Source organism: Nuphar pumila, chromosome 11, assembly GCF_984573655.1.
Source record: "Nuphar pumila chromosome 11, dmNupPumi1.hap1.1, whole genome shotgun sequence".
In the NCBI taxonomy this organism is placed as follows: domain Eukaryota; kingdom Viridiplantae; phylum Streptophyta; class Magnoliopsida; order Nymphaeales; family Nymphaeaceae; genus Nuphar; species Nuphar pumila.
Window position 1 is genome coordinate 19,049,834 of NC_143259.1, and position 24,535 is coordinate 19,074,368.

General features: G+C 39.4%; 1 protein-coding gene across 1 annotated transcript in view; it reads right to left on the reverse strand.

Annotated features, from left to right (window-relative positions):
* Positions 1-24,535, reverse strand: part of RAD51C (RAS associated with diabetes protein 51C) — a 174,068-nt gene that overhangs the window by 62,439 nt on the left and 87,094 nt on the right. The window lies entirely within an intron of this gene.

Below are 24,535 nucleotides of genomic sequence, written 5' to 3' on the forward strand. Positions count from 1 at the left end.
AGCCCTAAAAAGCATATGCAAACCCAAAGAAGAAGAAAATTCACAAGCATATGCTTTATGTTCATGGATTGAAGATTTAGAAAGAAATGTCAAAAGCATTAGGAATTTTGTTGTTAACCACCATCGTGCTAATGTTATATTTAATAAGCATTCTGATTTGAAATTGTTGAAGGTCGCTGAAACATGTTTTGCGTCCATCATTGTGATGATGAAGATGATTAAAAGAGTGAAGAATGCTTTGATTAAAATAGTAATTGATGAAAATTGGACATTCTATTGTGCTGATGATGATATCAAGGCTCAAGAAATTAAGAAATTCATTCTTGATGATGAGTTTTGGGACAGATTGGTATACTTCCTTCAATTTACGCAACCTATTTGAGAAATCTTAAGAGAAGTTGATAAGGATGAGCCCATGCTTCACAGAGTTTATGAAATGTGGGATAATATGATTGAAAAAATACAAGCTATAGTTTTCATGCATGAAGGAAAAAATCCTGCATTGGATGATTTAGATTTTTTTAATCATATTCATTCAATTTTAGTCAGAAGATGGGATAAGAGCAACACTCCTTTGCATTGCATGACACATTCTCTTAATCCAAAATATTATGCAAATAAGTGGCGGGCGGGCTGGTGGTATTGGTCGTGTCCCTCCAAATTTAGACCCAGAGCTATCAAGACATAGAAATATGTGTATGACAAGACTTTTTCCAGAAGCATATCTTCTACATCAAGTCACACAAGAGTTTGGAAAATTTTCATCTTCGAGATTATATGCACAAGCATTATTCGCGAGAGAAGAAGATAATATAAATCCTATCACATGGTGGTCAACATTTGGATCAGAAACACCTCTTCTGCAACGTCTTGCATTAAAATTGCTATCGCAGCCTGCTAGTTCATCTTGTTGTGAAAGAAATTGGAGCACATATTCTCAAATCCACAACATGAAGAGAAACAAACTCACCAGCAAGCGTGCAGAGGATTTAGTATATGTTCATTCAAATCTTCGATTACTTTCACGAAGCAATGATGAATACAAGTACTAATTTGCTCTCTTAGTTATTTGATTATTTCTTAATTTTCATTTAAATATACTTGTATTGTATTTATCATCTTCAAATTGGGTTTATAACGCAGACAAGGAACATCCAAATTTTGGGATGTAAACCCAGAAGAGTGTGACTTCGAGGGAGAACATGAATTTAACGTAACAAACATGGATTTAGTTAAGCCCAGTATTCCTTCTAATGATGGATTTGATGATGAAGAAGAAAATTATTAACATCCATTACTTCATCAGGATATACTTTGGTATGTAATTTAGTTCTTTTATACAATACTTATTTGATTGATATTTAGGTCGATTTATGTAATTGATTTACTTATTTGATTGATAATTTGATATTTAGGTTGATATACTGCATGCATGATGAATCATATTATGAGTTTATGACAATGTTTACTGTAAACTGTTAAAACTTCAAAATTATATATATATATAAAAATTACATTTTTGCCCCTGCCGCACCCGGGTTTTTTGGAAGTGCCGCATCCCCGCACCCGCACCTGCACCCGCACCCATGTGACATAGCTTCCTAGGCCTACCCCGACCTCTTTTAACTAATATATTTTCTCATTTCTCTATCCTTCTAACTGGAGCATCATTAGGCCTTCGCCGAATATGTCCAAACCACCATAAACGATTCTCTCTCATTTTATAGGAAAATTGGTTATCACCCCTCCACAAGTGAGGACATTGGTTACTGCTCCTTCATATATATCTTTAATTATACTAATGTACTTGAGAGAAACACTTTTCTTCATCATTGTCCACCAGAGAACGTTCCTAGGTACTCTATCGTATGCCTTCTCCAAATCAATAAAAATCATATGCAAATCTTTGTTCCTCTCTATATCTCTCAATAAGTTGTCTAAGAAGATGTATAGTTTCCATAGTTGATCTTCCAGGCATAAAACCAAATTGATTCTCCGATATCATGACAACCTTCCTCAACCTAGACTCAATCACCCTCTCCCAAAGTTTCATAGTATGACTCATGAGTTTTATACCACGATAGTTTGTGCAATCTTGTATATCACCCTTATTCTTATATAAAGGCACCAAAGTACTATTCCTCCACTCATTAGGCATCTTATTTGTCCGCCAAATCTTGTTAAAAAGATTTGTCAACCATTCTAAACCTTTCTCTCCTAAGCATTTCCAAGTCTCGATAGGTATACCATCTAGGCCAACTGCCCTTCTTGATTTCATTTTCTTCAAAGCATCTGCAATTTCTTTCTTTTGAATCTTGCGCATGAAGTCACGATTCATCTCATGAAAAGGAATGGAGAAGTCTCCAAGATCCTGAGCATGACTTCCATTAAATAGCTTATCAAAATAATCTTTTCATCTCTCCTTAATCTCCTCATCTTTGACTAAAACCCTTTGTGTTTCATCTTTGATACATCTAACCACACCCAGATCCCTCGATTTCCTATCTCTCATCTTTGCAAGCCTATAAATATTCTTCTCGCCCTCTTTGGTATCCAACTTGTCATAAACCTCCTTATATACTTTATCCCTCGCGTTTCGAACTACTTTTTTGCTTTCTTCTTTGCTATCATATACTTCTCCAAATTCTCATTATCACGACTCTTACTTAGATTTCTATAATACTCTCTTTTAACCTAAATAGCTAATTTGACATCCTCGTTCCACCATGATGTATCCTTACCTAGCGGTGCACCGCCTTTAGACTCGCCCAATACCTCCTTAGCCACCTTTCTCATGCCACCCGCTATCTTATTCCACATTGAGTCTGAATCCTCCTCGAGACACCAATCAACTTCCTTAACTACCTGCTCTACAAACTTTCTTTGTTTAGATCCTTTCAGTGCCCACCACTTAATTCTAGGATCTATCCTATGTATATCCCTTTTACAACATTGTCTAATTCTAAGGTCTAAAATTAAGACTCTATATTGTGTAGCTATACTTTCTCCCGGTATAACCTTACAATCGATGCAACAACCCTTATCTCTCTTTCTAAGTAGGAAAAAATATATCTCACTCGTATTAATCCCACTTTTAAATGTTACTAGGTGTACCAAGTGTTTGCTAAGATCATATCATAGGACAAACGAAAATCTAAAATCCTTTCTCCACTTTCGTTTCTTTCTCCTATACCATAGCCTCCATGGATACTCTCAAATCCATCCTTACTAATGCCTACATGTCCATTAAGGTCACCGCCGATGAAAAGCTTTTCTCCATAAGATATCCCTTGTACTACTCCATCTAAATCTTCCCAAAATTGGCGCTTAATGGAATCATCTAAACCTACTTGAGGTGTATAAACACTAATAATATTAATAATATACATACCTAATACTAATTTAATAAGTAAAAACCATACATCAAGTTAAATAAATTGTGTAAGCAGTGCACGAAGTACAAAACCGTACCTCAACTAAATAAATGCGTAAGCAGTAGCCTATGCACGATAGCGCGACGACAAAATAAATGACATAAAAGAAAGAGGACAAGGATCGCAAACTTGCGTCCTTGAATTAAACGCGTATATATATATATATATATATATATATATATATATATATATATATATATATATATATATATTTAATTCACAAGTTTTAAGATTTGTCCGTCCATTGTCCTTTGTGCAACTTTTCCCTTCCTTGGATAATGTCGGCTTTGCTGACATTTCTGGGCATAAGTGATAAATGATTTGTGCCTCGGGGCACGCATAGAATCTGTTGCACCAATGGGATGCGCTAAGGGTTTGTTGTACTGCGCAATTAAGAACAAGTGAACTTTTTTAAAACAGTACATGCTTTTGGTATCATGTTTGTGTTGTAGGGGCCCAGGGTTAGCCCAGCTCGGTTGGGCCCGACTAGCCGCGGGAGGAGAGAGGTGAAGGCAGGGGACAGGTGCCCTGTCTGTTGGCCAAAAAAGGAGGAGGCAGGGGTGTTGCCCCTGCATGCTGGAAAATAGGAGGCAAAGGCATCACCCCTACCTGTTGGAAAACAGGAGGCAAGGGCGTCGCCCCTGCCTACCTGTCGGAAAAAGGGAGAGTAGGGAGGGGGCGCCCCTCCCCTGCTAAAAAAAAAGGAAGTAGGGAGGGGGCAGTGCCCCTCCCCTGCCGTAGCAGAGGAAGCAGGGAGGGGCGGCACCGCTCCCCTGCTAAATGAAAAAGGAGAGGTAAGGAGGGGTCAGCGCCCCTCCCCTGCAAAAGCGAGGGCAGAGAGAGAATGAGCAGGGAGGGAGAGAACAAGGTAGGGGGCCGGCACCCTCCTGCTGGTGCCTCTCAGGGAAAATAGAGAGAGGGTGGGGCAGGAGAGGGTGGGTGAGGCAGGAGGGTCGGCGCCCTCACAGGGAGAACCGAGAGAGACAGAGAGAAGAGGGAGGGTGAGTATGCACCTGCGGGGGGTAACAGGAGTGAGCGGGAGGTCGTCGGCACAGGGAGGGTTCCAGCGAGGGCTCCAGCTCCTGTGACGATCGGTGGTCATGCAGAGGGGGAGAGAATGAGCGAGAGGGGAGCAGGGGATCAGGGAGAGAGAAAACAGGAGGGGAGAGAGAGCGAGAGGGGGTACCCTTTTTTCTGCGTAAGAGGGGAAGCCCCACGTGCTAATTTATAAGCACGAGGTGACACTAGGGTCCGGATCCAATGGGATCCGAAAGTTTTTTTTTTAAATTTAACGAGTTTTACAGATCAGCACCCAAGACAGCCTATTTTTTAGTCTGGCCAGCACTCGAAAACATGTATTCTCAGGAAAACATATTCTATGCATAACAGCTGACAGGATCTTATAAAAAAAATTAGATTCAATGACATCAAGTAAAATTTATGTACAGTTGGTCCTCAAGACAGTGTACAACCAATAGAAACGCATGTTGATCGCAACCAATCAAAATCATAAACAGGTTGACAACTTCTAAAAAAAAATAGATTTACATTAGATCTGATTAACATTGCAAAACCCACGATTTTATATATATATATATATATATATATATATATATATATATATATATATATATATTGTATCATAATTGAGTTGGATCCGGATCCGACCCGGGTCAACCCTAATCACCCCCTCCCTCGCATGCCTTTAAATAGACATGGGGGGAGGGTTTCCTCTTTCGAAAAAGAGGAAACCCTCCCCCCCACCCCGACTGTCGCTTGTCCCCCTCCCTCGTCCTCTCTTGTTCACCGGAGGCCCCCATTGCTGGCATCCTCACCCGACCCTGATCGACTAACCTTCTTTGGCCACCTCTCCCCCTGAGCAACCCCTGACCTTCTCTCTCTCTCCCACTGCTCTATCTTTTCTCTCCCCAATACCCTTGCTCGACCCAGACACACCTTGCCAGCTGGACAGCCCCCTTCGTTGGACCTTCTCGCCAGCACACAACCCTGTCGGAGTCCCTCCTTGTCGTCAGTGTTCCTGGGCTCCCCCTTGCAGGTCACCTCTCAGGTAACCCGTCTCCCTCCTTCCCTTCGTTGTCTTCTTCATCCTTGTCTTCTTCTTCATCTTTTTTTTCTCGCTTTTCGGCAGGTCGGCAGGCTCTGTAATCAAACACACGATATTACATCCTTACCATCTTAAAAGAATTTTGTCCGCGAAATTAGAACGTACCGAATAAATATGGGTAGTGGTCATGCATATTGGCTTTGAGCTCACATGTGCATTCGTCCAGTCCGTGATACTGACAACGCACCTTCACGAACGGGATCGTCCTACTACGCAGTGTCCTTTCCGGGCGATCCATAATATCCATCGACCTCTCCTCTGTCATTAAGTCAGGTTGTACATCGACCGCCTCATAGTGGATCATGTGTGAGGGGTCAGGCACATACTTACTCAACATCAAGACGTGGAAGACGTGAATCTGGAAAAACTGAGAAAGCGCCACACGGTACATTGACTCGCCAACACGCTCGAAGATCTCAAAAGGTCTAACACGCCGAGGGCTCAACTTTCCCTTCTTCCCGAACTGGAACATACTCTTCGTAGGCGAGATTCGAACAAACACGTGATTGCTCGAGACAAAACCGCCGCTAATTGACGTAGCTCTTCTGCCTGCTCTACGCCGCGACCAACCTCTGTCGGATCAACCCAGTCATTGGAGTTAGGGGAAAGGGGCTACATTAGTTAGCTCAACACTTCTGCAAAAGTTGGATGCGTCTGTGGCACAGCCTCCTTTGGGGAATCCTCTCTCAGCTAAAGCCGTCCCTTTGGAGCGAACTCAACTAGCTATTCGGGTTATTGAAAATACATAGAATAACAGACGCCCGAACTAGTTTCAGTTGGTTCTACATTTTGCCTGTACGTAGCCGCAGGTTCGTAATTATCGAAACATAAGGTCTGTTCACACTGGTCGTCGAGTCGTGAGATTCGCTTGCACTACTGCTTCGCTTGCACTACTGCTTCTCTTGCACTACTGATTCGCTTGCACTACTGCTTCGCTTGCACTACTAATTCGCTTGCTTGCTCGATAGTTCAGTATGCTACTCGTTGAGTTGTGCACGCCTGTAAAGGCATTACTCTAGTTGGTTAAACTGCTTACGCAGTTCTTTGCAGGGTAATAAGTGTTAAAATGTACCTATTATATATATATATATATATATATATATAAATATTCTGTTTATTACATCAATACCCGATAGGGGTATTTTTGTAATTTCACAGTTGTTTTAGAAAACAACTATTTTTTTCTTTTTTGATCAAATGTAATTTTTATTTTTTATTTTTTTATTTCTTTTTTATTATTTTTTGAGGACCAAAAGGGGCTCCAACATAGAAGTCGTTGGAGCCCCCAACGGTCACAAATGTGACCGTTGGGGGCTCCCAACGACTCTATGGGAGCCCCCTTTTGGCTCTCCTTTTGAGGCCCTTTGGCCCTCCTTTTTCCTCCTCCTTCTCTTGTATAAATAGGGGTGTTCCCCTTGTGTATTTTCATCTAGGAGAGCTCCTCTCTCTTTTCAATAAGAGGCTTTGTATATTGTTGCCTTCTTAAAGGCTTGTGCTTGTATTGTCCCTTCGTGGACTTGTGATATTTTCTCTTTTATTCATTGTTGTATGTGCTTGTATGCACTCTTTATATTTCCGCAATATCTCATTACAATAAGGAGCTTCTCATACTGGTTAAATACTTATAATAGTAGCATTATGCCAGTTGCTACATATTATCATGTGACTTGCTTTATCCCTTGGTCGAACTGTTTGGTGCTTATTGTAGCGTAGCACTTGTTGGCTTGCATCTCTTATGATTGATGTGATTGCATACAGCTCGTAATCTACGAAGTGGTGGCAACTAGGATTGATGTGGCCGCTTGTCTTATAAGCTGCTTACATATTGTGATATAACTGTTGTCGTATGATTGTTTATGAATGGCTTGTGATGTAATGGTTTATGCCTTACGATTAATTTAATTACTTGTTCATGGACTGAGTCATTTTATGGTAATTATATGTTTTACGAGCATTGTTATGAGTGCTTGTCTTATTCAGTTGTTTTGTTTGGCTGACGGGTAGAGTTAGTTACCCTTCGCCCATAGAATCAACTGAATTGTCATATTTGCGCGTTCTCATGTGTCGTTTACACATGCTTTGAGGGCCTATTTGAGGATTGCAATATTCCTTGTGGCAATAACACGATGCGTAGAATATTAGGCTTCTATGTGAAGTGATACGCTGCACATTGCTGATATGCATGCTTGTGCCCATATTGTGGCTACCGACCCCGAGGCAGTCAATGGTTTAGAGCAGTCGATTATTGATGCATGCATCACTGAGTGGGGTGTCTGTCGAGCACCGGATCTCCAAAGGATTATCTGCGAGGGCGTGTATGATCAAGACCAGGTACCCGGCTACAGTGGTAGATTCTTTGTGAGGATGTACACTGTCCACGAACGGGTAGCCGCAAAGACGGTGAACTCCTGTGAGGAAGTGTATGGTCCAAGACCAGGTATACCATCTAGGGCGGAATTCCTTGTGAGGTTATACATGTCCCAGACCAGGTGATCCGGGCGTTGATCTTGTTGTTTGTATTAGTGGCTATCGACCCTGAGAGCGGTCATTTGTGTGGATGCGTGTATCGCAATGATTTTCATTGGATATGACATTTGTTAGGGACTGATCTCCCAAAGGTTTCGCTGTGAGGTTATACATTTCCCAGATCAGGTGACCCGGCTAGAGTGGGAGATCTCTGTGAGGATGTACACTGTCCACGAACGGGTAGCCGCAAAGACGGTGAACTCCTGTGAGGAAGTGTAGGGTCCAAGATCAGGTATACCCTCTAGGGCGGTAATTCCTTGTCCGGTCGTATATCTCTCGGACTGAACGATCCGACGTGGATCTTGTGTTTTTTATTACCATAAAAAGTTATGGTGAGTTGTGACGATCTTCTAAGATTGTTTGTGATAGCCAACTATGAATTCATAGTTTCGGCTTTCTGTTTTAGCATGATTACATGCTTGACTCAGGTGTGAGAATCAGATCGTTAGCGATTTGAGTTAGTGATCATGTTTTGGATCTTCTACGGAAGGGTGAGCTTTTCTGAGAAGGTATGACGCCTTAGTGCGTCATAATCGGTGACGGTTATCCGCGTAAGACTTTGAGAGATGAGAATAGGTTAAGGTTGTTCAGGACAACGCGTTTGTTAGAAGTAGTGAGTTGCAAACGATGTCCTGATGGTGATTAGATGTTGTGACATCGTTCTAGGAACGAGAACAAGCTAGTTGTGTGGTGGTTCACAGCCTACGATCAATTGAATCGTATGTTGCGTTTGTCAGTTGCACTGCTTACTTGCTTTGAACTGTTTACTGTTTACACTACTTACGCGTTTGCACTATTCACCTGCTTGCATTGCTTACCTGTTTAACTGCATATCTGCTTTAAACTGTGTAGCCTACTGAATTAAAAGTACTTAATTCAGTTTCCTGTTAGTCTCTCTTGTGCACCTACTAGTTTTTCGCGAAACTAACCCATTCTATGGGTACAGGTGATGATTAGGTACACTACGGGCGATGGCGCGATTGCAAGATGGCTTCAAGACTTCTTCTTCCTGCTCTTAGCTCGCGTCCTAGACGCTTGGGTTTGTATCGGATTTCCCTTAGGATATCCGAATCTTGTTAGTTTTGGTTCTTTTAGCTAACGTGCCCAAAGTTGTCAGCTTGCCTTATGATTTATCAAAGAAAAATCTTCCGCTGATTTCATAAACAAACTCTGAAGGAAAGAGATATTTCTAGTCTCTTGCCTGTTTTTCTGAAAAGGTTCGCAAGTTTGAAATTTGGGGTGTTACAGAAACCCTTCCCCTCTTCGTGCTTTAAATAAGCACGGGGGGGTTATCGGGTTTAGCTCGGGGTCGGATCCGGATCCGACCCGGGTCCAGATTTTTTTATTCGATTTTAAAATTTTTGTACTGTCTCATCCTCTCCTTTGATGAAACCATAACAACAAATGTGTATGTCAGGTTCTATTTTAACTGACGACCCATTCTACATGCTCTGGTCTTTCAAACCAACTCGAGTATCATACCTGTGAAGGCAATGATCACCATTTATGCGATTTCTTTTTCATCATTGTGCATTTGCACGCTACGAGGTTACCATGAACCTCTCATCCATTCATCGTAGTACTAATATGTTGTGTATATCTGATAGTACCGTTATGATGAGAGGGTATCGATTTCTCAGAAAGAAACCCTAACTTTATTGTTTTGTAAAAGAAACGATGTAACCATTTTTGTTTAGTTTGACATGCTTTGGTCTTTCAAACCAACTCAAGCATCTTGCCTATGAAGGCAATCATCACTATTTATTTGATTTCCCTTTTTAACATTGTGTAATTGCCCGTTATGAGGTCACCATGAACCTCTCATCCATTTATCGTAGTACTCACATGCCGCGTAAATCTAATGGTACCGCTACGATAAAAAGCGGTATTGGTTTCTCAAAAGAAACCCCAATACTATTTAAAAATCTCAAAGTCTTGTGGTTTAGGTCAGGAATATCTGAGTCATTCGGATATCACAACAAGATCGTACGTACCTCTTAGAGCTATGCAGGATTGAGGGAGGGCTACACAAGGTTGAGGGAAAGCCCTAGCTGCGAATAGGCAACCACCAGGTATCTGTTTTTGCTTTTCGAATCAACGAATGTTTCAAACATTGAATTCTTGCATGAAATTCCCTCTTTAAAAGACTGGGCGAGCATACGCAAATTTGTGTCTTTAAAAGCAAGCGTAAGCCTGTGCACATTACAACGCGGCGGCGTAGTACATGTATATCAAAACATAAGCTTGTGCATACTACAGCGCGGCAGCGTAGTACATGTATATCAAAGCATAAGCTTGTGCACATTACAGTGCGGCGGTAATGTAAATGACATAAAGCGAGACTCGATGTCCGAAACCACACATCGAGCTAAATAAATTGTGCAAGTAGTGCACGATGTACGAAATCGTACATCGGCAGAATAAATTACGTAAACAGTGCACGATGTACAAAATTGTACATCGACTAAATAAATTGCATAAGCAATGCATGATGTAAGAAACCGTACATCGGCTTAATAAATTGTGTAAGCAGTGCACAATGTACGAAACCATACATCGACTAAATAAATTGCATAAGCAGTAACTTATGCAAGTAACAACGCGGCAGCAAAGTAAATGACATAAATTTAAATGGACAAGGATACGCAAAACTGCGTCCTTGAGTTAAAAGCATATATATATATAAGAAGTGTCATGCCATTGTCTTGTATGCAACTTTCCCCTACCTCAAAGAATGTCAACCTTACGGACGGTTCCGGGTGTATGTGATAAGTGGCTCGTGCCTCGGTGCACATGTAGGGTTTGTTGTGTCGATGGGGTACGCTAAAGGGTTCATCGTACTGCGTAAATAGCACAAGGGAATTCATTTTTAAAATTACGCATTTGTGTTAGGTTTGTGTCGCAGGTGCTGAACTCGACCTTGATTCAGGCTGATTGGCTGAGCCGGGTCCTGAATCAGAGTGAGCCAAGCTGGGACCCAGGGTTAGCCGGCTGAGCCCGACTGGCCGTAAACAAGGAGGGGCCGAGTTGGGCTCGGTAAGGACCAAGCTCAACTCGGTTGAGTGGGTCGATCAGGCCCCAACCGAGCTGGGCTCGATTCCGACCAAAATAGGGGAAGGGGGTGGGTCGGCTTCTAGGTTGAGCCTGGCTCCATCCCTGGATGGGATCGGGCTTGGGCTCGATCCCCTCCAACTGGCACGGGCTGGACTTGGTTCAGACCGAGCCCAGCTGCAAGAGGGCAGGGGTGTCGCCCCTGTCAGTTGATCAAAAAAAGCAGGAGGCAGGGAGTGACGCCCCTGCCAGATGGCCGGAAAAGGAGAAGACAGGGGCATCGCCCCTGCCTCCTGGTCGAAAAGGGGGAGAAGACAGGGGGCGCCCCTGCCTGTTGGCCGGAAAAGGAAGAGGCAGAGGCATCACCCCTGCCTACTTGCCAGAAAACAAGGGAAGGCAGAGGTGGCGCTCCTGCCTTCTGGCCAAAAAAGGAAGAGACAGGGGGGTGTCGCCCCTCGCCTGTTGGCCAGAAAAAGGAGGTGACATCAGGAGGGGCATTGCCCTCCTACCGGCTAAACCAGCGAGAGAGAGAGGGAGAGAGAGGAGGAGGCATACCTGCGGGGTCACGCATCTCCGACGGAGGCTAGAGGCTCCGGCGAGGGGGTGAGTGCAAGAGGGCAAGAGAGAAGACAGGGAGAAGAGGGCGGGTGTCGGGGAGAGGGAGCAGGGGAGTCGAGAGGGAAGACGAGAGCGGGGGAGGGGGTAATCAGGGAGAGAGAGACAAAGAGAGAGGGGGGAAAGGTTTTCCCTTTTACGTAAAAGGGGATCCCCCCCCCTACGTGTTTAAATAGAAACACAAGGGGACCAGATCCGGGTTGGATCCGAACCCTTTTTTTTAAAAAAAGCTCGTATCTTACATCAATAGAAGCACGGAGGGTTGGGGGTTGGACCTGGATCCAAACCGTTTTTTTTTTAAAACCTGAATCTTACACTAAATAAAAAAAAACAATAAAAAACATACAAATATGTAAACAAACATGTATACAACATAAAATCAATCAACAATAAGCAATAGCAAAACAAATTGTCGTTGAACACTATAAGACATACATTTATACAAATTGAACACTATAAGACAATTATATTAAATAACTTGCTCAATACATTGTCCAACACAAAGCATTTAACATATTAAATAGCCTAGCTACCACCGATTTTCAGTTTCCAAACAAAGCCTATTAGCCTAAGATATTTCAATCTGTATAAACGTATATAGTGAAAATGTAACAACCCCAACTCATACCCGTGAAAAAGTAGTACATTTTTTTTTAAGTGTGAAAACATTCCCAAAGACCTCAAGCCTTACAGTTAAACATGACCACCACCACAAGGGATCTTATACTCATCTTTCAAACCAAACCAAACCAAACCAAATCAAACTTTATTTATTCAAATGCATAGAATCTGTGACATAAGCAAATAAAAATGTAAATAAAGCAAAAAGAAGAGTCACGTTGTCCAAAAGAATCTATCAAGCAATCGTGTAGTCTCATCGTAACTCCTCTCAAAAGCAAGTCGCCCCACTAGGCATCTGAGGCTGCAAAAAACACAAAAGTAGGGTGTCAAAATCCAAAGAATCTTGCATATGAATTCTTCTAATGAAACAAACAAGCAAAAAGAACATAAATAAGATTCATGCAATATTTTAGAGGAATACAATTATGATAAATTCATAACTCAATTAACTATTCATACAATAGGGAAAAATTATTAAGAATAAGGAAACAATTAATAAACAACAGGGACCACAAGTTAAGCAATAAATATATTTAACATACAGCATGCATTCACAAATATATCATAATTAAGGGAACAAGTAATTATGTATGATTTAATGCATAGCAGGAATATGCATGATTTCAATGCACATGTATGAATAAATTATTATCTCTTTTCAGAGTTTCCTTTTTATATGCATGTCCCTATTAAATCCACACAATTTAATTTTCTCTTTTTAATTATTGTTGCTCGTGGATACTCCAAACGGCTAAAAATTCTCGAGATCAAGTAGGGTTTCTAGGGTAACTTAGCACACAAGTTATATTTTATTACTGGGCTCCAAACTTAGCCATCGACCGATATCAGGAATCAACACCATCCATCGAAATATTAAAAATCAACAACGAAGGATGGGACACTATGAAAATCAACAACCATAATGTCACTTTCTTGGTATACCAAAACAACAGTTGTGTCTATGCACCACCCCCAAGCAAAGTGGTGGATTCTCCCTAAAACAGTGGCTAAGAGAAGAACCTCAATATCAGGTTTAGGGGCAACAACAACGCACACATAGTTTTAGTATCCTCACGGTTTCTCAAAACCGCAATGTCCAAGATTCTCATACTATAAAAGGGACATCAAGGAAACATAGATTACACTGTTTTTTAATTTCTTTTATCTTGTCATTAATTCATCTTCTTTAATTTATAATTCAACATGCAGAATTAATAACACAAGCTCGCAAATCAACATGTGAAGCTCTTCACGGGACCACAGCCCATGGCAATATAAAACAGTGCAATAAGAACCATAATATCAAATGTGATTTTTGTGATGCATTAAAACAAGTAAAGAAGGAGCAATTCAAGCTCAAGGCTCACACAACCCATAATGATCTATTATTTGATCATCGATGCATTCATACGCAAAAATCATGAATCACATGCCATTATGCATTCATTCAGCATGTCTTTCAATGCACAATCATGTATGCCAATATAGAAATGCGCATAAAACAATAACATTCATATGCATGTGCATTAGTTCACATCTTCATGTTAAATGCATGATTTCATCTGATTCACATATTCATGTCAAATGCATGCTTTCATTCAATTCACATATTCATGTCAAATGCATGCTTTCATTCATGAATCATCTCAATTAAAACATGTGAATACTCATGCCATGATGCACGTGCCAAAACACATTAGTTTCATGTATGCACATGCACAATAAAACAACCATGCAATAATACCTTGGTTCAGCACAATATATCAAGTACAGGCATGTGAAAATTCCAATTTTTAACATGCATATAGCCAAAGCTTTTACGATAAACAAATCTGGAAATTTTGCATATCATACTGAGTTTTATTCAAACTCAATAGGCACAATCGGTATGTATGATTCTAGACAGCGTCAGACTGTTTTCATTAGGCAAACCGTCAAATGTTCAAGTAACAAAACGCGGGTTAAATTTTTAAATTCACACCCTAATCTGACCATTCAGTTGATAACTTTTTTCATATAATATGTGACTTTCAAGCAAAGTCAGGTCTTCAAGTGAATCTCGAAAATCAGTAGTTATCCCTTTCAAGTCCAATAACCAAAGGATACAATGCATTTGGCGGCTTACGAACTGGGACGTTATCGCTCTTCCCATTCAATACCTTACGTTCCTATATCTGCAGGTAAGCTTTCCTCTCAACTATGCTCACCCATCTTGGGCAAGTTTCAAGTTGCCTTGGCATCTTGAAATGGCCATCTCCTCTCCTTGGCTGGTAGAATCATTTTCATTAAAATTGTGTTAGCATCTTTTCCTATTCACTGGATGGTATGCTTTAAGTTGCCAGCCAAAGTAATTGACATTATGGAAGGTATTATGAGGAGATTTTTTTTTGGAATGATTCCCACTGTCACAAGTTTCATTCACTTGGCATGGGAGGCTGTTTGTAAGCCTCACATGAAAGGTGGTTTTGGTCTCAGAAGGTTACAGGATGTGAAGAATGTCTTATTAATTAAATTTGCTGGAAAACTTGCTTTTGGTTCTGATAATCTCTAGTGTCAGCTAATGCAAATTAAGTGCCTAACTCGCACTTCTCTTAGGCTTCCTAGCTGTGGTGTTCACGGTTCGTATGGTTGGCGAAGCATAAAAGGAGGTATCAGCATCATAGAACTAGATGCTAAATGGCAAATTGGACATGGACGCTATGTGGAATTCTAGTTCGATCCTTGACTTGGCTCTTATCCTTTAGCCGTTGTTTTGGACGCCCACTTATCATCCAATCATTATAAAGAACTTCGGTTCATTCCAATCTGCCAGGCAGTTACTTCCTTACTGCAAAGTATACTTGCTCATTGTTGCATTCCGTTGCAAATCAGGAATCAAAGCCTTAACTGTATTCCTTTCAATCTTGCATTCGCTAATCAGCCAGACACTTACTTGGGAAGGGTTAACACACCTTTCAACTAAGCAAGCTTGGAATGAAGTGCATGCAAAAGGTAAGCAGTTTGAATTCTCCTCTTTTATTTGGATCCCAGGCCACTTCCCTCGCATAACGCTTACATTGATATTGGCCCTAAGTGATAGGCTTTTAACCCAGCGTCGCCTTCAAGTACTTGGTATAACTAGTGAATTGATGCTACCTATGCCAATGTCATGAAGAGTCTCATGATCATCTGTTCACATCACGCACTTTTGTGGCTCCTCTCTGAAATTCAGATTGCACACTATTTTGGCAGAAGATGGTTCAACCCTCATGTCTTTCTAATGCATTTCATGGAGTCATTTTTCATTCCTGGATAGATGCATATATCAATGTTGGCTAAACACATATTAAACCACCATCAGGTTTATCTGGGAACACAGGAACAAGATTGTTTTTTTGTTTTTGTTTTTGTTTTTGTTTTTGTTTTTGTTTTTGTTTTTGTTTTTGTTTTTGTTTTTTGTGAAACAATCCAGTACATACATGCTGGGAGCCTGCACTCGTCTGAGCACAGCGCGGCTGGGCTGCCAGTCAACCCAGTAAGGTCATACAAAAATAACATGAAAATCTTCGAACATGCAGGGACAAATTATGTTTTGTTTTGGGTATGCATGCATAACAAATTTATATGGCCAATATTCATACATGTTCAGATGTCATGATCATATATACATATGAATATCCATTTACAGTCATGCATATGCAGATTTTTGGCATCTAAAGTTTTTTATGAATCTACAAGAATAAATTGACATGAAACATTCAACAGTACATGCTATTCTAGCATGAACAATAAGAAAAACAGAATTTCTGTTTTAACATGACAAGTATGCACAGAAAAAAAAATTTATAACTACGTGCAGATTACATTCGCTTTTTCCAAACTTTAGAAAATAAGATCTGGACCAGATCTGGGCATGTTAAATACATGGCAGATCGGTCCAGCTCCACGGATCTATAGCACATTAAAATATATATTTACATACATATATAAAAATGCATATAAATATATCTATACACTCATGTACTTTTTATTAACTCCGCCTGTGTATAAAACACCGCCTGTGTATAACTGTTTAGTTATACACTGTCGGTCCCAAGCCCAAATAAAGGAGGAGGGTTGCGGTAGGCCTGTGACAGCCAGCATAAAAACTTAGTCATACCCTATGAAAATGAACCAATATGAGAATTTCGTTGGGGCGTTCCCTACTGAGCGACGCGTTGTACTCTCTAGGCCCGGAGGCAGTGATAAATGGGCAAGGGTTGCTAGGTCGTCGCCCAGAAGCGACGCGTCACACCGGCGCCCGGGTGTGGTGTCAAATAGGCAAGGGTTCCCTCACTTTGTTGGACGGGTGGGGGTAAAGAAGTTAGTCCAAGACCATAAAATTAGGTTAGCCACTTGGAACATAGGGTCTTTAACTGGTAAGTTGGTAGAGTTAGTAGATGTTATGTGTAGGAGAAAGATTGATATTTTATGTCTACAAGAGACCAAATGGGTAGGTGAGAAAGCAAAAGTGATAGAACCTTGGGGATATAAGATTTGGTATACAGGAATAAATAGGAATAGGAATGGAGTAGGGATTGTTATGAGTCGTCAGTTTATAGATAATGTAGTTGAGGTCCGTAGGAAGGGTGATAGAATTTTACTTATTAAATTAGTATTAGGTACGAATATTATTAATATTATTAGTATTTATGCACCTCAAGTAGGTTTAGATGATTCCATTAAGCATCAATTTTGGGAAGATTTAGATGGAGTAGTACAAGGGATATCTTATGGAGAAAAGCTTTTCATCGGCGGTGACCTTAATGGACATGTAGGCATTAGTAGGGATGGATTTGAGAGTATCCATGGAGGCTATGGTATAGGAGAAAGAAATGAAAGTGGAGAAAGGATTTTAGATTTTTGTTTGTCCTATGATATGATTTTAGCAAACACTTGGTTTAGGAAGAGGGAGTCTCACCTAGTAACTTTTAAAAGTGGGGTTAATACGAGTCAGATAGATTTTTTCCTAGTTAGAAAAAGAGATAGGGGTTGTTGCATCGATTGTAAGGTTATACCGGGAGAAAGTGTAGCTACACAACATAGAGTCTTAATTTTAGATCTTAGAATTAGACAATGCCGCAAAAGGGATAGACATAGGATAGATCCTAGAATTAAGTGGTGGGCACTGAAAGGAGCTAAACAAGGAATGTTTGTAGAGCAGGTAGTTAAGGAAGTTGATTGGTGTCTCGAGGAGGATTCAGAATCAATGTGGAATAAGATAGCGGGTGGCATGAAAAAAGTGGCTAAGGAGGTATTGGGTGAGTCTAAAGGCGGTGCACCACTAGGTAAGGATACATCATGGTGGAACGAGGATGTCAAATTAGCTATTAAGGTTAAAAGAGAGTGTTATAGAAATCTAAGTAAGAGTCGTGATAATGAAAATTTGGAGAAGTATATGATAGCAAAGAAGGAAGCTAAAAAAGTAGTTCGAAACGCGAGGGCTAAGGTATATAAGGAGGTTTATGACAAGTTGGATACCAAAGAAGGCGAGAAGGATATTTATAGGCTTGCAAAGATGATAGATAGGAAATCGAGGGATTTGGGTATGGTTAGATGTATCAAAGATGAAACGCAAAGGGTTTTAGTTAAAGATGAGGAGATTAAGGAGAGATGGAAAGATTATTTTGATAAGTTATTTAATGATAGTCATGCTCAAGATCTTGGAGACTTCTCCATTCCTTTTCATGAGATAAATCATGACTTCATGTGCAAGATTTAAAAGAAAGAAATTGCAGAGGCTTTGAAGAAAATGAAATCAAGAAGGGCAGTTGGCCTAGATGGTATACCTATCGAGGCTTGGAAATGCTTGGGAGAGAAAGGTTTAGAATGGTTGACAAATCTTTTTAACTTGATTTGGCGAACAAATAAGATGCCTAATGAGTGGAGGAAGAGTACTTTAGTGCCTTTATATAAGAATAAGGGTGATATACAAGATTGCACAAACTATCGTGGTATAAAACTCATGAGTCATACTATGAAACTTTGGGACAGGGTGATTGAGTCTAGGTTGAGGAAGGTTGTCATGATATCGGAGAATCAATTTGGTTTTATGCCTGAAAGATCAACTATGGAAGCTATACATCTTCTTAGACAACTTATTGAAAGATATAGAGAGAGGAACAAAGATTTGCATATGGTTTTTATTGATTTAGAGAAGGCATATGATAGAGTACCTAGGGACGTTCTCTGGTGGACAATGATGAAGAAAGGTGTTTCTCTAAAGTACATTAGTATAATTAAAGATATGTATGAAGGAGTAGTAACCAATGTCTGCACTTGTGGAGGGGTGACAACCAATTTTCCGATAACGGTTAGGTTACATCAAGGATCTACTTTAAGCCCTTTCCTATTTGCGATAGTGATGGATGAGCTTACGAGATCAATTCAAGAAAATGTACCGTGGTGTATGTTGTTTGCTGATGATATTCTTTTGATTGATGAGTCTAGAGCTGGGGTTAATGCTAAGTTAGAATTATGGAGACAGACATTGGAAGGTAGAGGTTTTAAGTTGAGTAAGAGTAAGACTGAATATATGGAATGTCGGTTTAGTAAGCAACGAAGTAGTGATGGGAGTGGAGTGAAGCTTGGTGAGCAAGAAATACCGGTGAATGATTATTTCAAATATTTGGGATCCATCATTCAAAAGTATGGAGAAATTGATGGAGATGTAAATCATAGGATAAAGGTTGGGTGGATGAAATGGAAAAGTGCAACTGGAGTGTTGTGCGATCGTAGAATGCCATTGCGGTTGAAGGGAAAGTTTTATAGGACGACTATTAGACCCGCTTTACTATATGGTACGGAATGTTGGGCTGCCAAGAGACATCATATTCAAAAAATGAGTGTAGCTGAGATGCGGATGCTTAGATGGATGTGTGGAAATACAATAAAAGATAAGATTCGGAACGAGGAGATACGTAAGAAGGTAGGTGTTGCACCCATTGAAAATAAGATGCGAGAGAATCGTTTACGGTGGTTTGGACATATTCGACGAAGGCGTAATGATGCTCCAGTTAGAAGGTTGGAGAAATGGGAAAATATATTAGTTAAAAGAGGTCGGGGTAGGCCTAGGAAGACTTGGATGGAGATGATAGGAAAGGATATGAATGCTTTGAACCTCACCGAGGACATGGCATTGGATAGAAATGATTGGAGGAAAAGGATTCATGTGGAAGACCCAAAATGAATTTCTTTTTTGGTTCATATCGCTGACCCCAATTGTTTTGGGATGAAAACGTAGTTGTTGTTGTTTGTTGTTTTACACTCATGTATTTTTATTACAAAACAGATTTCCAAAAAGGGGAAAAACATTAATTTCAACCATGAATCTTAGAGTAAATATTCAGATTTACTCTTTTCCCATGGATTTTCATCGAAAATATTGCATGGAATACAAATCCATGCTCTTTTTCTCATTCAAAACAAAAGAAAGACCCGTACCTTTATCGTAGATCGAAAAAGAATAAGAAAATAATGGTGAAAACGATGGATGATCGGAGAAGAAGCCTTCTTCTTCTTTGTTTTTCTCTCTTTTCCTCTTATTTTCTCTCTTTCTCTCTTTTTCCTTTTCTTTCTCTTTCTTTCCCCATTTTTTTTGACTTATTAATAGAGCTCTAAATGGGCTGGAGAAGAAAGTGCAACCTCAGCTGGAACTCTCTTCTCTCTTAGAGTTTCGAAAATTTTGAAACTCTCCTAGTTGACTTTTTCAAAGTTTCATTTTAATAGGCTTTTTAAAACCTTCTTAGATGCTTCTAGGTATGTTTAAGAGCCCTATAAAGAGTCCTAAATAAATCTCAGAATTAATTAAAATTAATTATTTATTTATTTATTATTTATTTATTATTTATTTATTAATAAATAAATACCTAGAAGCTTCCAAAAATTATATTATTGAACTAGAACACTTCTAAAGTGATTTTATATGGGTTTAAGGGCTTTACTTAGAATCCTAAACAATTGTCAAATTAAATTTTCAAAATTAAATTAATTAACTAATTAATTAATAATAAATAAATTTCCAAAAGCTTTCAAAAGTTTCCAAATTAACTTGGGAGGCTTCTTAACATTAATTAACTCCAATTTAAAGGTTTTTGATGAAATTAAAGTTGAAAAAATCATTGGGCATGGATTTGAATATGGATTCGGATTCAAGATCCAAATCCATCTCAAAAATCCAAATGGGCGTTGGGGTGGATCAATACCAGATTAAAATGGGTGTTGGATAGAGTCCAGATCCATATTAATTTGGATCAAATCTATCCGATCGGGTTCGATCTGAATCCGGATCCGACAACACAAACTGCTAAATTTTTGAAAAATTATGATTTTTGGGCCAACCATATCCCAAATCAAGGAAAATAAAATATCATTACGCTCAGAATTTTAAGACACATTCAACGATATATAACTCGAATTTCGCTTCCGAAATTCATCCAAAAATAACCTAAATTTCGCTTGAACTTTGCTTGAATTTAAATGTCGAAAATAAAACTTTTTCTCACGTTTTAAGTGACTCGTTTAGGCCTTGACAATGAGACTTGGACCAAGCCCAGACTCCAAAGCATCGGCCCAAAATCGAGAATCTACCGATTTTTCTTCTATAGTTAGCCAAATTTTCAAAAATTTTAAATTTAATGAAGTATGAAAAATACACGATATTACAAAAAATGCATTAGCTATCTCTCTAATCCATGCAGATGACCTTGCAAAAGCAAAATCCGTGTACATGTGTGCGTGTGTGCAATTTGTGCTGTTACATTGAACCTCATACCCAAATTATGGGTGTACTGCAGTAGGATCATTTTAACTAAAAATGAACTTGAGCGAGCGAGCTAGAGAGAGAGAGAACCTGAGAGAGTGACCGATAAAGAGAGAGAGAGAACCCGAGTGAGTGAACTATACCTTTCTTCTTCTTCTTCTTCTTCTTCTTCTTCTTCTTCTTCTTCTTCTTCTTCTTCTTCTTCTTCTTCTTCTTCTTCTTGCCCTAACGGGAGGGAGTCAGAATGAAAAGAAAAGGGGAAAAAGCCTTTTTCCCCTTTTTTATAGCATTGACACTTGATCAATGACTTTTTTTCCACCTAGGGGTGCTAGGCAGTGCCTAGGCGGAAAAGTAGGGCCCCATCACCCAAATTGTATCGTCCAGGCGGTGGGGCCGCCTAGGCGCCGCCTTTGACAACCAAGAATATGTTGTTTATCCTATTCTCAAGTAAAAACAGAGAACATGTGCTGGACTAACAGGTCTCAGCATAGAAAAAGGGGTCATGAACAAAATCTCAACAATCAATAGTCTTTGACATCCTTGACTGACCAAGAAGTTTTGACCTTTGGTTTCAGCAACATTCCAAGCTCTAACATGGACTCTCATTGAATGAAGCAATTGTGTTTGGTAGCAGGGTTTGACAGAAGAATCACAAGTCATTTCTATGATATATGTCCAGATAAAAGTTACATTCAACAGTACATGCTATTCTAGCATGAACAATAAGAAAAACAGAAATTCTGTTTTAACATGACAAGTATGCACAGAAAAAAAATTTATAACTACGTGCATATTACATTCTCTTTTTCAAAACTTTAGAACACAAGATCAGGACCAGATCTGGGCATGTTAAACACATGGCAGATCGGTCCAGCTCCACGAATCTATAGCACATTAAAATATATATTTACATACATATATAAAAACGCATATAAATATATCTATACACTCATGTCTTTCTTTTTAAAAACAGTTTTCGAAAGAGGGGAAAAACATTAATTTCAATCATGAATCTTAGAGTAAATATTCAGATTTACTCTTTTCCCATGGATTTTCATCGAAAATATTGCTTGGAATACAAATCCATACTCTTTTTCTCATTCAAAACAAGAGAAAGACCCGTACCTTTACCGTAGATCGAAAAAGAACAAGAAAATAATGGTGAAAATGATGGATGATCGGAGAAGAAGCCTTCTTGTTCTTCATCTTTCTCTCTTTTCCTCTCATTTTCTCTCTTTCTCTCTCTTTCTCTCTCTTTCCTTTTCTTTCTCTTTCTTTTCCCCTTTTTTTTGACTTATTTATAGAGCTCTAGATGGGCTGGAGAAGAGAGTGCAGCCCCAACTAGAACTCTCTTCTCTCTTAGAGTTTCAAAAATTTTGAAACTCTTCAAGTTGACTTTTTCAAAGTTTCATTTTAATAAGCTTTCTAAAACCTTCTTAGATGCTTCTAGGTATGTTTAAGGGCCCTATAAAGAGTCATAAATAAATCTCAGAATTAATTAAAATTATTTATTATTTATTTATTAATAAATAAATTCCTAGAAGCTTCCAAAAATTATATTATTGAACTAGAACACTTCTAAAGTGATTTTATATGGGTTTAAGGGCTCTACTTAGAATCCTAAACAATTGTCAAATTAATTTTTCAGAATTAAATTAATTAATTAATTATTTAATAATAAATAAATTTCTAAAAGCTTTCAAAAGTTGCCAAATTAACTTGGGAGGCTTCTTAACATTAATTAACTCCAATTTAAAGGTTTTTGATGAAATTAAAGTTGGAAGAATCATTGGGCGTAGATTTGAATCTGGATTCGGATCCAAGATCCAAATCCATCTCAAAAATCCAAATGGGTCTTGGGTTGGATCAATACCAGATTAATATGGGTGTTGGATAGAGTCCAAATCCATATTAATTTGGATCAAATCTATCCGATCTGGTCCAATCTGAATCCGGATCCGACCCCACAAACTGCTAATTTTTTGAAAAATTGTGATTTTGGGGCCAACCATATCCCGAATCAAGGAAAATAAAATATCGTTACGCTCAAAATTCTGAGACACAATCAACGATATATAACTCAAATTTCGCTTCCAAAATTCATCCGAAAATAACCTAAATTTTGCTCGAATTTCACTTAAATTTAAATATTAAAAATAAAACTTTTTCTCACGTTTTAAGTGGCTCGTTTAGGCCATGACAATGAGACATGGACCAAGCCCACATTCCAAAGCATCGGCCCAAAATCGAGAATCTACCGATTTTTCTTCTATACTTGGCCAAATTTTCGAAAATTTCAAATTTAATAAAGTATGAAAAATACACGATATTACAAAAAATGCATTAGCTATCTCTCTAATCCATGCAGATGACCTTGCAAAAGCAAAATCCGTGTACATGTGTGCGTGTGTGCAATTTGTGCTGTTACATTGAACCTCATACCCAAATTATGGGTGTACTGCAGTAGGATCATTTTAACTAAAAATGAACCTGAGCGAGCGAGCTAGAGAGAGAGAGAACCTGAGAGAGTGACCGATAAAGAGAGAGAGAGAGAACCCGAGTGAGTGAACTATACCCTTCTTCTTCTTCTTCTTCTTCTTCTTCTTCTTCTTCTTCTTTTTGCCCTAACGGGAGGGAGTCAGAATGAAAAGAAAAGGGGGAAAAGCCTTTTTCCCCTTTTTTATAGCATTGACACTTGGTCAATGACTTTTTTTTCCACCTAGGCGGCACCTAGGGGTGCTAGGCAGTGCCTAGGTGGAAAAGTAGGGCCCCATCACCCAAATTGTTTCGTCCAGGCGGTGGGGCCGCCTAGGCGCCGCCTTTGACAACCAAGAATACGTTGTTTATCCTATTCTCAAGTAAAAACAGAGAACATGTGCTGGACTAACAGGTCTCAGCTATGTCACATGGGTGCGGGTGCGGGCGCGGGTGCGGGTGCGGGTGCGGGTGCGGGTGCGGGTGCGGGGATTCGGCACTTCCAAAAAACCCGGGTGCGGGGGTGCGGCAGGGGCAAAAATGTAATAAGTAATATATATATATATATATATATATATATATATATATATATATATATATATATATATATATATATATATATATATATATATATATATATATATATATATAAAGGGGGTTGGGGAATAGGCGGGGTTTTTTTTTAAAAAGGGGGTTGGGGAATAGGCGGGTTTTTTTTTTTAAACTTTGCAGCTGTCAGGCAGCTGCTGTCAGCAGCTGACAGGCAGCTGCTGACAGCAGCTGACAGACAGCTGCTGCAGCTGTGCGTGAAAACTGAAAAACTTACTTTATGCTAGGCAGCTGACAGACTAGCATAAAGTTTTTTAAAAAAAAATTTGAAGCCCATTTGGGCAATTTTTTTTTTTTAAA